General features: G+C 39.9%; 1 protein-coding gene across 4 annotated transcripts in view; it reads right to left on the minus strand.

Annotated features, from left to right (window-relative positions):
* Nucleotides 1-16,679, minus strand: part of LOC124130986 (5-hydroxytryptamine receptor-like) — a 136,188-nt gene that overhangs the window by 12,157 nt on the left and 107,352 nt on the right. Inside the window, exon 1 of one of the 4 annotated variants that reach the window (XM_046494039.2) lies at nt 10,969-11,118. The exons of the other annotated variants lie outside the window; for them this stretch is intronic. The gene's annotated coding sequence lies outside the window, so the exon portion shown is untranslated. Of the gene's footprint in view, nt 1-10,968; nt 11,119-16,679 lie in introns of those variants that run through there. 4 annotated transcript variants of the gene reach the window in all.

Consider the following 16,679-nt stretch of genomic DNA (forward strand, 5'->3'; position numbering starts at 1 on the left):
AATATTGCTACATGCGGCGTAAAACCATACTCACTCACTCACTCATAACAGGCGACTGTTTTCAACCTACTAACGTTTGTAATTCTTTGTGAATCCATGTTAAAGCGTTTACTTTTTTGCCAGGCATCTTAATATATATAATTAAACGTATATCGATGTACATTCATCAAGCTCAGCCAATGTTGGTATCGGAGACATAGTCATGGCTATTTCCACATATAACGAATAATTAAACAGAGGTGCCAATACAAGAATCTTGAAACTGAATCACATAATATACTTGTAGGTTTTTATACTCTTAGACCTATGTCCGCAGCTCTTACAAGGTGTCTGCTCGGAGGCATGATCCTATGAATAGCTGATGCCGGTTGAGAGGGAATATTAATTATGGCGTCGCGGTGAACGTCTACCACGATTCCGGGGTTGGACCTGTGTTGTGGGTTTATCTTCTGCAGACTGGAAGCTTACAATACGTAATTTTCATGACCTCTTAATGTGTAACTATATTCCTCATTCAAACATAACTGATTTGGCGCATTGATCATGAAATTGCCTTCCCCTTTCAATAAATGAGGACCGCCTCCGTGGTCTAGTGGAAAGAGCGTCTGCCTGGAGAGCGGGAGGATGGGTGTTCGATACCCGGCCACGTCAAAGATTATACTTGTTGCAACCCTTTCTAGCGCTCGGAATTAAGGGGTTGAAACAAGAACTGGTCAGCTCGGAGTCAGGGTACTGTGTCTGAGTAAGGTATTGATGTTAAACTTGCGGCATGGTATCTCAGTGGACCAGCACTCTAAAATCGACATTGGTCCGGACTGGTACAAGCAGACAAACAACACACACACACACACACACACACACACACACACACACACACACACACACACACACACACACACACACACACACACACACACACACACACACACACACACACACACACACACACACACACACACAAACACACACACACACACACACACACACAAACACAAACACACGTGCATGCACGTGGCTATATAAATGCAATAATCTTGGACGCGATGTTTAACCCTATTTCACTACAATTCATAATAAATGAACTTGTAACGTACTCATGAACATCATTGTTGATTCCATGTGTCAGATATATATCATGTAATTTAACAGTTCGAACCCATTACAAAAATCAAATCCGTGTTCTAGGCCAGGCGATAAAACACTTAACCCTATTTCCACCCAAACGTCCAAAATTGTCCACTGGCAACTCAGTAATTATTGTTGAGTACCGCTCAAAATATAACAAAATATAATTATTATATTTCGGTTTTTTTCCAATTCGATGTTTAAAAATGCAACATATTTCATCAGGGTTATACTCTGAAAGGAAAGTCCGTGAAGTGTTATATTATCCAGTTAAGCACTTCGTGTTGATCCGACAGTCTCTGTTTTCGGGTGGTGTCGTAGCCTGACTGTATGGCCTGAACGACGGTGTAGCGATAGCTATAGCAAGCAAGGAGGTGTTTGGGCTCCCTGGACAACATTCATACGCTATGCCTGATTTATGACACGATCACAAACATTCGACAGTTGAACGGATTATTGCACAGTGCTACTGTCTCAACAATTATCTCATGTGTCTCTTCGTTTCATCAACAATTTCACATAAACGGCGTTACAATCATATGTAATATATACATTTTTTTTCAGGCTCGTTATGACATCAGCTTTTTTCGCATGTTCTGTCGTCATGGTAACTACATTTAGAGTGACGTTTAGATGTAATACACTGAATTAATTTCGTATGACATTCATGAATACAAAATTGAGAACATGAGCAAATGAACAATTTGTCATCATTCATAACTGTTTTTTTCGTTCCATGAAGCAATTTCAATAAGATGTGTTCTTTAAAAGTGTGTTAATGATTCTTGTTTTTTAAATGCACTCATGTACCACCGTGTTGTTTAGTGTGCTCTTGTATCATATTGTTTTGTTGTGTGTTCATCTACTGTGGTGTTCTCATCAACCAACGTGTTTTGTAATGTGTTTATGTACTATGCTTTGTGGTGTTCTCATCCACCAACGTGTTTTGTAGTGTGTTTATGTACTATGTTTTGTGGTGTTCTCATCCCCCAACGTGTTTTGTAGTGTGTTTATTTACTGTGTTTTTTGGTGTTCTCACCTCAAACGTGTTTTGTAGTTTGTTGATGTACTGTGTTTTTTGGTGTTCTCACCTCGAACGTGTTTTGTAATGTGTTCATGTTCTGAGTTTTGTGGTGTTCTCATCCACCAACGTGTTTTGTAATGTGTTCATGTTCTGAGTTTTGTGGTGTTCTCATCCACCAACGTGTTTTGTAATGTGTTCATGTTCTGAGTTTTGTGGTGTTCTCATCCACCAACGTGTTTTGTAATGTGTTCATGTTCTGAGTTTTGTGGTGTTCTCATCCACCAACGTGTTTTGTAATGTGTTCATGTTCTGAGTTTTGTGGTGTTCTCATCCACCAACGTGTTTTGTAATGTGTTCATGTTCTGAGTTTTGTGGTGTTCTCATCCACCAACGTGTTTTGTAATGTGTTCATGTTCTGAGTTTTGTGGTGTTCTCATCCACCAACGTGTTTTGTAATGTGTTCATGTTCTGAGTTTTGTGGTGTTCTCATCCACCAACGTGTTTTGTAATGTGTTCATGTTCTGAGTTTTGTGGTGTTCTCATCCACCAACGTGTTTTGTAATGTGTTCATGTTCTGAGTTTTGTGGTGTTCTCATCCACCAACGTGTTTTGTAATGTGTTCATGTTCTGAGTTTTGTGGTGTTCTCATCCACCAACGTGTTTTGTAATGTGTTCATGTTCTGAGTTTTGTGGTGTTCTCATCCACCAACGTGTTTTGTAATGTGTTCATGTTCTGAGTTTTGTGGTGTTCTCATCCACCAACGTGTTTTCTAGTTTGGTTGTTCATGTACCACCATGAGCAAGAAGTAGGCATCTTGTTGACCCGTTTCTTGAAGTGTGTGAATCGGAATGTCTGCTGAGATTGGCAAAAACAAAAGACAAGAATGTTACCATGGTGAACTTCAGTTTCAGATTTCTTTCAATTATGTTCATATATCCTAATCGATGAATCTGAATTGCGCACCTGGGCCCAGTTGCACAAAGCGATATTAGTCCCATACTTTAATATAGGCTTACGGTAGTCTTAGCGCTAAGATCGCTTTGTGCAAGTGGGCCCTGAACTGGAAATTGTATTTAGATATTTGCATTAAGATCAAGAGTGACAAAATATCAACTAGGCGCAACGAAATTTCCACTTTTCAATAGTTTCCATTTATTTTTAGAAAAAGTTCCTTAGGTGTCTTCATTTCTCAATATGTATAATCTAACATGCTCTTTCTACGAACATTCCAGAGAGCGTCCTGCGACTCTTGCCTAAGCGTTGTTACGCCAGGGCTACAACAGCTTTCCTAAAGTTTTATGGTAGACATGTAGGACATTTTCTGACGCATCAGTTACAAACATACAAAAATAATATACTTAGCAATTCCTTATTCTGACCTGTGCCATATATTCCCGTGTTTGTTTAGGTGAATACTTGACTTGCCTTTGCATGTGTTTGTAACGGGTGCCACCACAGGGGCACGATAAGTTCATCTTTTCGAGAACAGCTGGAATGATCACTATTTGATAGTGATTCATAAACACATGATTGTGATACAGTAGGAATCGTCACCGGTCCCACAGCTTTAGAAGGTCGGATCATGACGATACAGCCAGCCAATACAGCCTATATTTACTGTAGCATAAAGCCATCACATATTGGTTACGCCCTGTCTATCACAGTAGTGGAGTTATTGAAGTAAATTTACATCAACTAACTGGTGGCTATTCATCAGCAGAACAATGATCGCTCAATGAGTACAACGTAAATGTAGTACATGTGTTCAACTAGAATTATATACTGTTGGAAATAAATATTGGAACGCGTAAGAATAAGCCTATTGACTTAAAATATTTTGAGTGAGTGAGTGACTTCTTATCTACGCTTTGCAGCAACCGCTAATTCCAAATCGAACGACTTCCTTGGGGCGTGGATTGCACTTGATGTTTTGGGATGGACAGTTAGGGAGAGGGTATATTCCATCCCAACCTCAGAACGACGACACAGAAAGAATGAATGAGCGAATTAGTTGGGTTTAACCCCGCTTTATCCAAGTTCATATCACGGCGTTGCAGATAAATTTTGGAGGAAAGCCCAAAGTGAAGCAGGTCTTAGACGTTTACCATTTTTTGTAAACCCATAAGCACGGAGATTGTACTGACAAACCTAGAAATAATTGGAACGAGCCGGGACTCGAACCAACGATCACAGGTTTTTGGCGTGCTCTAGGGACGAAGCTCTGCATAGCAAATTGGCATAGACGAGCATGGGTTGAAGCTGACAAACCCAGAAACGTAGTCAGGGAGAACCTTGATCATGTGTTTCTGGCACGTCTGCACCGCCCCCCCCCCCCCCCCCCCTTCCCCAACCAACCTTGTCAAACAGTATACGTTCCCTTTATCAGACATTCAACTTAGTGAAACATTGTACATTAACCTTGTCAAACATTGTACATCCCTAAGTCAAACATCGTACATCGTTTAGTAAAACTTCAACAATGCCTAGTCACACAGTCTACGCAATCGAGGGTCAAACATCAACGGCCAAATATTAAATACCACCTAATAACAAAATGTGGAAACAGTTCTGTCTGCCGATATGAAACTGTTACGGATCATCCTGTTATTTCAGGTTCAATGATGGTTTGCGGCGAGAGAGCTGGCTTGAGTAGCTGTACGTCATATTAACCCCGAATCAAGATGTGGGCTACTTTAAAGAAAACGTCACTGTCGACTGAGTGGTAGTCCTGCTGTCACCGTTGGCATGTGAAGGGGGAGGGGTACAGACTCGTACATAATTGCACCTCTCGTGAGATTTGAAGCCCGTGCTTACATCGACAGAGTATGCCAGAAAGTAATGCATCAAAATGAGGGTGGTAATACCAGGTTCACTATGTCCAACTTCCAGGAGCCAATATTGTATCCATGGAAGTACATTTACGTTGTATTGTGAGGTTACAATTGAAAACATTCATTGCTTTCTCATTAGTGGCAATAACGCCATTAGGACTTGAATAAGTACGACTGTTTGTTCCAGTGGACTACACTTTTTTTTGAAAATATGATCTCGGGCAAAAAATTAAATCCTTTGCCAATACAAAAATAAATAAAAAAATGATTTTACAAATATATGAAATAGATCAAGGAATTGATAAAATGAGTACATGAATTTAAAGTTGATGTTAGGGCTATGTACATGACGAAGTAAAAGACACCGTGTACAATTTACGATGGAATGTAAACCTATATGGAATGTAAACCTATATGTATGTATTATGACAAAAGAGTGAGTGAGTGAGTGAGTTGGGTTCAACGCCGCTTTGACAAGAATCCGGTTATCAGCGTGTCAGCTTAATGTGGGAGGAATGCCCGAAGTGATGCAGCTATCAGACGTTTACACTTTGGTGAAACCCACGAGCACTGGTGCTGACAAACCAAGAAACATAATTAGGGCAAATTGGGATTCGATCATACGTGTCTGGTGTGGCCAAGGGACGTAACAGAGAACCCAGAACTGCACAAAAAGTAAGCGTGACTCAGTAAGTATCTCGTGACTTATCAAGTCCACTGTATCGAGATATTTCCACCACCGCAGGGTCCTCAGCAGGTTAGGAGGCAGCTATGGTAGGTATAGAGTGGTGTGACAAACGAACCATGACGTTTATTGGATAAAAGGAATTGAAATCACGATGTTTAGTGGATTGGGGAAATTGTGCAGCAGGATTTTATTGTTATGGATACAGCACCCCGATTACTTTGCCTATCCTTGTCTTCTAATGCTTGCTCTGCTGGCAACAGTGGATATCATTTCGTGAAATGAATACCGTAATATCATTTTACGACCAACACTGGAACGAGTATCTGGCTTAGATATTAGTGTATAGCGTTGTAGATAGTATAGGTGGCAGAGTTGGAATTGATATTGGTTGTAGTGCGTAGAAAAAGCCCGTTATAGGTCATTGGGTTGGAACTGATGGTTAACTATTGGCTTCAAATGTGAAAGGTTAACCGTTGAGGTAAAGGGTGAAAGTGCAACTGTTGGATTAAACTGTGAAACTGTAACACTTTGGTGGAGCTATGAAAAAGTAACCGCGCGGTTGAACTGCTGAAGTGTAACTGTTGTGTTGAACATTGAAAGTGTAACGGTTGGGTTGAACTGTGAAAGTGTAACTGTTGGGTTGAACTGTGAAAGTGTAACTGTTGGGTTAAACTGTGAAAGTGCAACTGTTGGGTTGAACTGTGAAAGTGTAACGGTTGGGTTGAACCGTGAAACTGTAACGGTTTGATTGAACTGTGAAAGTGTTACTGTTGGATTGAACTTTGAAAGTGTAACTGTTGGGTTGAACTGTGAACCTGTAACGGTTGTGTTGAACTGTGAAAGTGTAACGGTTGGGTTGAACTGTGAAACTCTAACAGTTTGGTTGAACTGTGAAACTGCAACTGTTGAGTTGATCTGTGAAACTGTAACAGTTGGGCTGAACTGCTAAAGTGTAACTGTTGGGTTGACGGAGAGTCATGATTGTCAGAGGTGTAACTGAGTGAGCGAGGTGGTATTGATGTACGCCACAGTTCCAACCATTCTGTTGTATCGGTCTGTCGTTCGCATCTGTTGTATTGATATGCCGAGTTGAACTTTAGTTGAGGTAGGGGCATTGGTATACGTATTTTGAATCCAATCAGAAATCGTGTCTCTAGTCTGTCAAGTACCAGACGGTTAAATTTCATTTCTACCTGGAAACAATAGAACTGTAGTTGCGGTAGTACATATATCAGTCATATTTAACAGTATTATTCATTATCTGTCGGAATTCCGGTTTAGAACTGATCCTCAGCAACCAATGTTTGTCGTAAGAGCGACCAAATCAATCGCATAGTCAGTCTTGGTACATTCGTTGATTGGCGTGGCTCCATTCTTTACAGTCCACAGACATATACCTGACATACTGCTATACTGAGTATGGCGGTAAAGAATAAACAAATATTATAAATATCAGAATAATAGGTATTTTATATATCATCTAACATTGCTCAATGCGCATAGGACCACCCTTCGAACGTTTCGGTATGTAAATTGTCAGTTTATACATACAACATATACTACCTCTGATTTCTGTTCAGATGGGAACTGTATAAAATCACGCGATTCGTCATAGTAAGCAGGGCGAACCGCCGATTAAGTCTCGCATTCTGGCTCTTTGAAATTCTTTCTCCGCCTCAATGGTGATCATGATAGCTTTTATAGCGTTTCTACATCGGTCCTGCCTCACTTTGAGTGGGTGACTTTTGTTTTACGCCGCTTTTAGCAATATTCAAGCAACATCACGGCGGGGGAAACCAGAAATGGGCTTCACACATTGTACCCATGTCAGGAATCGAACCCGGATCTTCGGTGTGACGAACGAACGCTTTAACCACTACGCTACCAGCCCACCCCGTCTCACAGGTCATAGAACAGGGGGGGGGGGGGGGGGGGGATAGATGATCTGATCTGTCAAACTAAACGCGAATCCATTGAGCGAGGCAACAACAACATCATCATAATTATCATCATCATCATAGTCATAATAAAAAATAATTTTGTATCACAACGAACATGTATTAGCGAATGGATACAACGTGGTACAAAAATGCACATTTTAATTTATTACACAGACGTCTTGTATCAACTGAAAGGCAGAAGCACGGATTAGCTCAAGTAGTTTACAAGTGTCTTCCCACAAAAAAGGCTACACGAAACCAGATGTTATGAGCCAAAATAATATTTTCGACATGAGGGAAATTATTCGACCCATTGAAACATAAATAGTTTTACATCACTGTGAAATAGCATGAAACAACTTAAGAATCCTTTCAAATAAGAGCGAGCGCGAGCATTTTATTGAATTTCGTCTTTCTGAGTTTAAAGCAATACAGCACATCACATAACCTCTCTAAATGCACTGTTCAACATCAGAGATTGCAGAGTGGCTACGGGTCGAATATATCAAAGTCTTAAGACAAGCTGTGTCACTGTCAGATCAGCCTGCCAATGCCATAAAGAAGGCGGTTGCAACGTGAACGGCAAACGGGGCATCGTGTACGACACTTTACAACGACTTGCTTAATGGAGCGATGACAATCTATACAAGTGTCGCTGTAAACCACCCATCATCTGTGAGTGAGTGAGTAATTGAAGGGCCAAACTCGATGCTGTTGAAGACAAGTTGATTTTTACAGCCATCTGACTTATAGAACCTCGAGCAGGGGGTCGATTCCGGCACTTGAAAGACGGGGCACAGGCAGCGAAATTAAAGAAGGGGAATTTAGTTAGAGGTTTAACTTGAGGAAATGCGTAAATTAAATTTTGATTTGCTGTTTGCCGAAATTAAGCGTGTACATCTTCTCCATGCTCCGGGTTGTGATAAAGTGGTTTTAGTTGATGTTATGGAGTCTAAGGGGAGATAATTCACTTTGATCGTTCGCTTAGATACCCAGCCGTATGTAATTAAGTGCATGTATTTTGTAATAGCCTTTAAATCCCCTCCCTGCGTTCTCTAATAGTTTGCTTGGAACTCGCTCGATTGCCTTCGGCCTGTTCAACCTTCTTGGGTGTTAGGTTTATCAAGAACTTAGACTTTCAAACTTTCAAGGGGGTCGAGGAAACGTTCAATATTGTTAAATCATCCACAGATCAGCTTTGCTATCGATCTGAGTATAACTTTTAGTCAGTTTTATCATCAAACAAATCTCCTAATTTAAGAGTTTCAGATGTGTAATGGCTATGAAATGCATGAATTGATTGATATGAAACAGAGAAAACGTTTGAATTTTTCAAGTTTATTTTCAATTTCCAATGGGTCTCAGCTTTGATGGGATGGAGTTAGATAAAGGAGGAAAAAATAGGATATTGTACATGAACTGTCTAATGACTTGATATTGGAAAATAGAAATAGCCTATTAAAACTTGCTAAGATGAGAATAATGAAATTCTGATTTTTACGTATTGTAATTTATTATGAATTCTCCAACCTAATGATACCCATGATAGTCCTTCAGACGAATTAACAATCAGGATAAAGCTGAAAGAACGCATTAGTATCGCATAGAGATATGCGTCTCCATAACTCTCGCAACCAATTAAACGTAAATGTCGTGCCTGTTTCAGACTATTTAATCCCGAGAATTAGGTTTCAGTTCTTGACGTACCAGGAAGGGCCGCTATGCCTCCAAGTTTATACACTGGACGATAACTAATTGGAAAAAATCGTAAAATATTTTTTTATGTTATTTAAACGCATAAATATCCTCTTTCAAAACGCTAGTTATATATTAAGTCACCCTGCAATGCATGTCACCACCGACTACATAATGCAGCCCAAAGCTATACAATGCATTTTAACGCTTTCATTATCTAGAAAAAGCGAGGAGATCATTCGACTCTTGGAATGATGTCGGTCGCGCCATACATTGAATGAGCGTCTATTCCATGTTAATTTAAAGCTTGTAAATTGGGCTTTTTGGTCCAGTGATACGAACGTGAAATAGATCTGTTAATTATCACATATACGCGTTTGTTTAGGCGATCATGGTATCTGTATTAGTGTGTTAACGTTTATTAAGTATTACGCCAGAAACCTATGATTGTGGGTTCGAATCCCGGTTCGCCCCGATTATGTTTCTAGGTTTGTCAGCACCATACCCGTGTTCGTGGGTTTCACCGAAGTGGTAAACGTCTGAGACCTGCATCACTTCGGGCTTTCCTCCCATATTAAGCTGACACGCCGCGATATAACTGTAATACTGTTAAAAGTGGCGTTAAACCCAACTCACTCACTCACTTATCAAGTATCATTTACTGTAATGCACAGTGGCCACGCAGGAATATATGCTTGTACCATAGTTTGTTTGTCTGTTGTTTAACGCCGCACTCAGCAATAGTCCAGCAATATGACGGCGGTCTGTAAATAATTGAGTCTGGACCATACAATCCAGTGACATCATGAGCATCGATCTACGCAATTGGGATACGATGACGTGCATCAACCAAGTCAGAAAGCCTGACCACCCGATCCCGTTAGTCGCCTCTTACAACAGGTGTAGTCGCCTCTTACAGTAAGCATGGATTACTGAAGACCTATTCTCTCTCCGGATCTTTACGTGTATTTAAAGCAGGTCGATTTTCTTAGTTAAAAATAATAAAATTACCATAATGAAAAAAACGAGATGTTATCATAATATTTTGTATGTTTGTTAACGCCGCACTCAGCACTATGCGAGTTGAAAGACGGCGGTATTTCTATGTTATGTAAACACCAACTTTAATAAGTTTCAATTACTATTCAACCACCTATAAATCGATGAAATATAAGTCCCACATTTCAAAACAATATTTATGCAATTTATATTGTCTATATTCCCATCCTCTGTTTTATCAGAAAGTACTATAAAGTATAACTTAAAAAGCCGTTTACTGCTACACATGTGCACTGCAACAATTGTTTGTTATATGTATCCATGTACCACAGTGAATGGGCTTGCGAAATAAACGTTTATTGATTGAACACTAACGACAGTCTAGACAATGCGACAACTTTATATTCATTGAGTGAGTTTGGTCTAAAGCCGCTTTTTCAGTTTAACGGTATTTCAGTTATATCACGGCTATAGCGGTCAAGTAACGGTTAAGACGAGATTCCGTCATTACAACTTCTAAACATGATCATATAACTCCTAAATAACGGAAGGAAATAATTGTCACTTGAGCTAAAATGTCATTAATCATAACAGGGTTTTTTCTGTCCAAAAATACATGCACTTGTTAAACATATCTTGCTGAAGTACATGAGTTTTCCACCTACCTTCTAAAAGCTTCATCTGTGATAGCCATCGAGTAAATATATGTTTATGTAAATGCACAAGATCCTAGTAATCAAGCGTTTTCCTCGCACTCTGGTTCATTATGACATCCATTATTCACCGCGGCGGGTAACACACCATATATTTTCTAAACAACATCCGTTCCCGGAGCATAACGGTACCACTAGCTATATAATGACAAACCATAGAACCATTAAAAACAATTAATATGCCTCACAGATCTGACATCTGGACGAAAAGGGGGTAGTGAGTAACGCAATTATCAGGCTAATGAACGTACGGTTTCAGAGGCTGCTTGACATTTGTCTCATGCACTTGGCGACCACCTGCAGACACTGCGTGAATAACACATAGTAAATTATTCATGCTTAATTACATGTAATATACACCGATGGTGATAACTAGCAAATAGGATTAATTCTTGTGTGTAAAGGTTCATTCGTGATTAATTAACGCACGTGGATCTCGGCTTTGACGACGTAAGAAAATGTATTGACGGTTACTTTCACGGTGTTACCCCTAAAAACCTGTTACTCACATGAAGGCTTACGTTCATTACTTTCACACATGAAGACCTAACTGATTCAACGGTGTAACTCACATGAAGACCTTCTTATCTTCCATTACGTACGGGAAGACCTAGCTGATTCAACGGTGTAACTCACATGAAGACCTTCTTATCTTCCATTACTTACGGGAAGACCTAGTTGATTCAACGGTGTAACTCACATGAAGACCTTCTTATCTTAAATTACGCACGGGAAGACCTAGCTGATTCAACGGTGTTACTCACATGAAGACCTTCTTATCTTCCATTACGTACGGGAAGACCTAGCTGATTCAATGATGTAATTCAAAGACCAACTTATCTTCCAATACTGAAGTGAAGACCTAGCTGATTCAATGGTGTAACTCAAAGACCAACTAATCTTCCAGTACTCACTTGAAGACCTAGCTGATTTAATGATGTAACTCAAAGACCAACTAATCTTCCAATACTCAATTAAAGACCTAGCTGATTCAATGATGTAACTCAAAGACCAACTAATCTTCCAGTACTCACTTGAATACCTAGCTGATTCAATGGTGTAACTCAAAGACCAACTAATCTTCCAGTACTCACTTGAATACCTAGCTGATTCAATGGTGTAACTCAAAGACCAATTTATCTTCCAATACTCACTTGAAGACCTAGCTGATTCAATGATGTAACTCAAAGGCCAACTTATTTTCCAATTCTGAAGTGAAGACCTAGCTGATTCAATGATGTAATTCAAAGACCAACTTATCTTCCAATACTCACTTAAAGACCTAGCTGATTCAATGATGTAACTCAAAGGCCAACTTATTTTCCAATACTGAAGTGAAGACCTAGCTGATTCAATGATGTAATTCAAAGACCAACTTATCTTCCAATACTGAAGTGAAGACCTAGTTGATTCAATGATGTAACTCAAAGACCAACTAATCTTCCAATACTCACTTAAAGACCTAGCTGATTCAATGATGTAACTCAAAGGCCAACTTATTTTCCAATACTGAAGTGAAGACCTAGCTGATTCAATGATGTAATTCAAAGACCAACTTATCTTCCAATACTGAAGTGAAGATCTAGCTGATTCAATGGTGTAACTCAAAGGCCAACTTATTGTCCAATACTGAAGTGAAGACCTAGTTGATTTAATGATGTAACTCAAAGACCAACTAATCTTCCAGTACTCACTTGAATACCTAGCTGATTCAATGGTGTAACTCAAAGACCAATTTATCTTCCAATACTCACTTGAAGACCTAGCTGATTCAATGATGTAACTCAAAGGCCAACTTATTTTCCAATTCTGAAGTGAAGACCTAGCTGATTCAATGATGTAATTCAAAGACCAACTAATCTTCCAGTACTCACTTAAAGACCTAGCTGATTCAATGATGTAACTCAAAGACCAACAAATCTTCCAATACTCACTTAAAGACATAGCTGATTCAATGATGTAACTCAAAGACCAACTTATCTTCCAATACTCACTTGAAGACCTAGCTGATTTAATGATGTTACACACATGAAGACCAAATTTATATTACGTGAAGACCTAAGCGATTCAGAGATGGTACTCATGAGAAGACCTACATTCCTATTACTCATGATCACGCGAAGGTTCAGCTGCTCTCACGGTGGTACTCACATGAAGACCTACATTCCCTCCATTACTCCATACGTGATCATCTAGCTGCTTCCATGATTTAACATGAAGACAAACCTTCAGATTATCCTGAACCTTTAACTTTTCTGAATACATACGTTCCTGATATTCGCAAAAAGAGCTTTGATGATAGGCCGTCTATGAAGACCTTCTTTCATGATGATGCTTATGTGAAGACTTACTTTCCTGATAATATTTCTGTTAAGACCCACATTGATCATAGTGCATCAGTAAAGACCTGCAACTGTGGTAATTCGGGCATTTCAGACTCCAGAATTGTCAAAGTGAGCCCGATAACTAGTGGCAGACTCATTACTTTGCCTCGAGATCGTGTTCCACGAGAGCATTTATAACGTGATTCCTTTGTTTAAGGACTGGAAGTTACATAACGAGGTACCTTTGCTTAAAGGATGAAGAAACTTAACGAGACATTCATGGTTGAATAGTCTATAGATTTACATGCATCGCCTAAAGATAACATATTCCCTCCCACGTGTCTAATGAAGCTGTTCCACATTTTATCTGAAGTAATGTAATTTGTCCGCATTGTTATAAAGTGTATGCTTGTTATGTTTTGTGTTGTAAATGGGACTATTCCTTGTCATTAGTAGATGAACCTTTCATAGGTTTACGATAACACAGCATAAGCAATATTGCTACACCGAAGTACCTCCGCCCGAGGGAAAGTCATGGCAACTGTTTATACAAGCAGGCGAGCAGCATCTTCTCATTATATGAGACAGCCAGATATTATACAACGTCACTTTCCTCTTGTTCAGCATGAGCACTGTAGTTGGTACGATGTATGAAGAAAAGACTTTGAGCGCGGAGAACGAGTTATGAATGACATCTGAGCATGTTTCAGTAGTGTGATTGTGTTAGTTCCACTAACGCTGCTGGCGCCTTTATTTCAAGGCAAAATAAATGGAACGTTCAACTCACATACCTTAAACCTTGTGGAAATTTCAACCAAAATAGGAACGTAAGTTGTGAATATGCCAACACTTGATCTGCAACCACACACCCACACGCCGTCACATCCACACGCACACACATTCATCGGACTTTTAGCGCTACGCCTTTTCCCTCATCACTCCCTGGGTGACACCCACTCTGCTCACGTTATCAAATTGGCCAACGCCTCACCTCGCCGCGTCCTCCACCCTCAACCAACAAGCTCCTCCCGACCCGACCCAGCGTCCAGATTCAACTCCTCCCTACCCGACCCAGCGTCCAGATTCAACCACCCCCCTTCACCCTTCTGCTTTGATGATCAGTCCCGTCACTTAGATCGATGCTGGCCAAATGAAGGACAACAACGTGCTGGGCCTCCGTGTTAACCGTGTAATGAGTTGAGGCTTACCATCGACAGTTGAGTTTGCTTCTCTGTCGATGATTGATTTGGGAAGCTTAGCGCTACGATAGGTGAACTATACCCATTTATCTTTATAAATCTGCTGACAAGTATTTAAACAAATGTTTCAATTGGCGAGACACCGTGTTGTCAGACAAACAAGGGGATTTGCAACCAAATTAACTCCACAGCAGTGCTTGCACCAAGATGAATCTGGTGAGCATAAACCGGTTTTCTGATTTTGCGCCCATCGGGTTGTGCGCTTATATAGACAAGAGCGCCTTTGTGCCGAACTCCCCGAAATGTGGTTTAGTGCATAGAACACGATTATTATAAATATGTACTGATTACAATAAAAAATGCAGCAAGGAGGGTTTGGGTGAACCTGGCACAGTCAGGCTGGTTAGGCTCATCATCAGCTCAGGGCCCTTGCCCCCTCTACACGCACCCGACCCGTGACGATTCCGGGGTAGAACAGGTCTTCAGCAACCCTTGCTTGCCGTAAAAGGTGACTATGCTTGTCGTAAAAGGCGACTAACGGGATCGGGTGGTCAGGCTCGCTGACTTGGTTGATGCATGTCATCGATCCCAATTGCGTGGATCGATGCTCATGATGTTAATCACTGGATTGTCTGGTCCAGACTCGATTATTTACAGACCGCCGTCATATAGCTGTAATATTGCTGAGTGCGGCGTTAAACAACAAATCAACATCTACACACACCCGTAGGTTTGGTACCTCCCCAACACTGCAGCCTTCTACATTACTCAGGGACAGAAAATTCAATGATATAAATGATTTCATTGGATTTATCAAAAAGGACAAGATATATATATATATATATATATATATATATATATATATATATATATATATATATTCTGGGTCGTACTATGTATCATCATCATCATCATGATTATTATTATTATCATTATTATTATTATTATTATTATTATTATTATTATTATAATACACAGATTAAAATAAAAATGCAGCAAGACTGAGTCTTCGCTGATTTGATATGGCACTTATATTGGCTGACAATCATTTCTGAATCAGCAACAACATCAACATTATAATTGACTTTGGCTCGTTCAAGAAAACTTTGGAATGTCTTACCAAAATATCTGTTTACCAAAATGTGGGCGTTTTAAAGTAGAGATATAAATAGTTCGATTTCTTTATTGGCTTAAATCCCCCCCCTGCTCTTGGTAGATATGTGATGACAAATAAACGTTGATACTTTACAAGACTAATGTCTTACAAGTCTTACAACTTGTGAAGTGTGGGTAATTATATTGGCTAATATTTGGAAATGGTTCAATAGACGTTGTGGGTATTCACGACGATATCAGAATCAGCAATAATGCCGTCTATCTACAACCTAGCTGCTACCCTCATGAAATATACATGTGGAAGATCTACAAGAATAGAAAATTGAGATTAAGGAATTTCCGCTTCGATGATTTTCGTTCTTGTTATTGAAAGTATTTCTTATTCAGGAATCCCAAAGGAATCATAAAGAAGTCGACTCTGCAGCCCATTTATTCAAGATTTCGTAAAGAATCGGACAACGGTTCTTTATCATGATAGTATTCTCACTGTCGCTTCCCAGCTAATACTTCACCCATATCATGTATTGTGAGGAGCCACTAAACCAGTGAAGTGGATGGATATGCTTCATCACCGATCCAATTGATACTTTGCATTCTCTAGAGTAAAAGTGAAAGGAGTATTTGTCACGCATTGGACAGCCACATGGTATGTGTTTCAAGTCGATGCCGTGTTATTTGCTGACACAAAGCGATCACAGAGGCGTAGGCTTCCGCAACAGCCACAAAAGCCTTATGCCAATTGCCAGGGAAACGTGGAGCCCGCCTCACAGAACTGTGGATGGATAAAAGAGTTGGGGAAGCATTGCTTCCCAGCGTTTTTATTCGAACATGCCGTAATTGGTTTTCTTAGTGTCATTGAGTGTAAATATGGTACTTGGTGAGTGAGTTTAACACGGTTTGGAACAGTATTTTCATTGTGTATGGGTGGTGATTTTAAGAAGCACGTTGTCGGATAGTTTGATAATGCACCTCTGGAACGGGAGTGGGTGTCTGAGAGATGGTCATTAGATATTGTTAGACTGGT

The sequence above is a fragment of the Haliotis rufescens genome, unplaced genomic scaffold (assembly GCF_023055435.1).
Source record: "Haliotis rufescens isolate VD_foot unplaced genomic scaffold, xgHalRufe1.0.p SCAF_10, whole genome shotgun sequence".
NCBI classification, from domain to species: domain Eukaryota; kingdom Metazoa; phylum Mollusca; class Gastropoda; order Lepetellida; family Haliotidae; genus Haliotis; species Haliotis rufescens.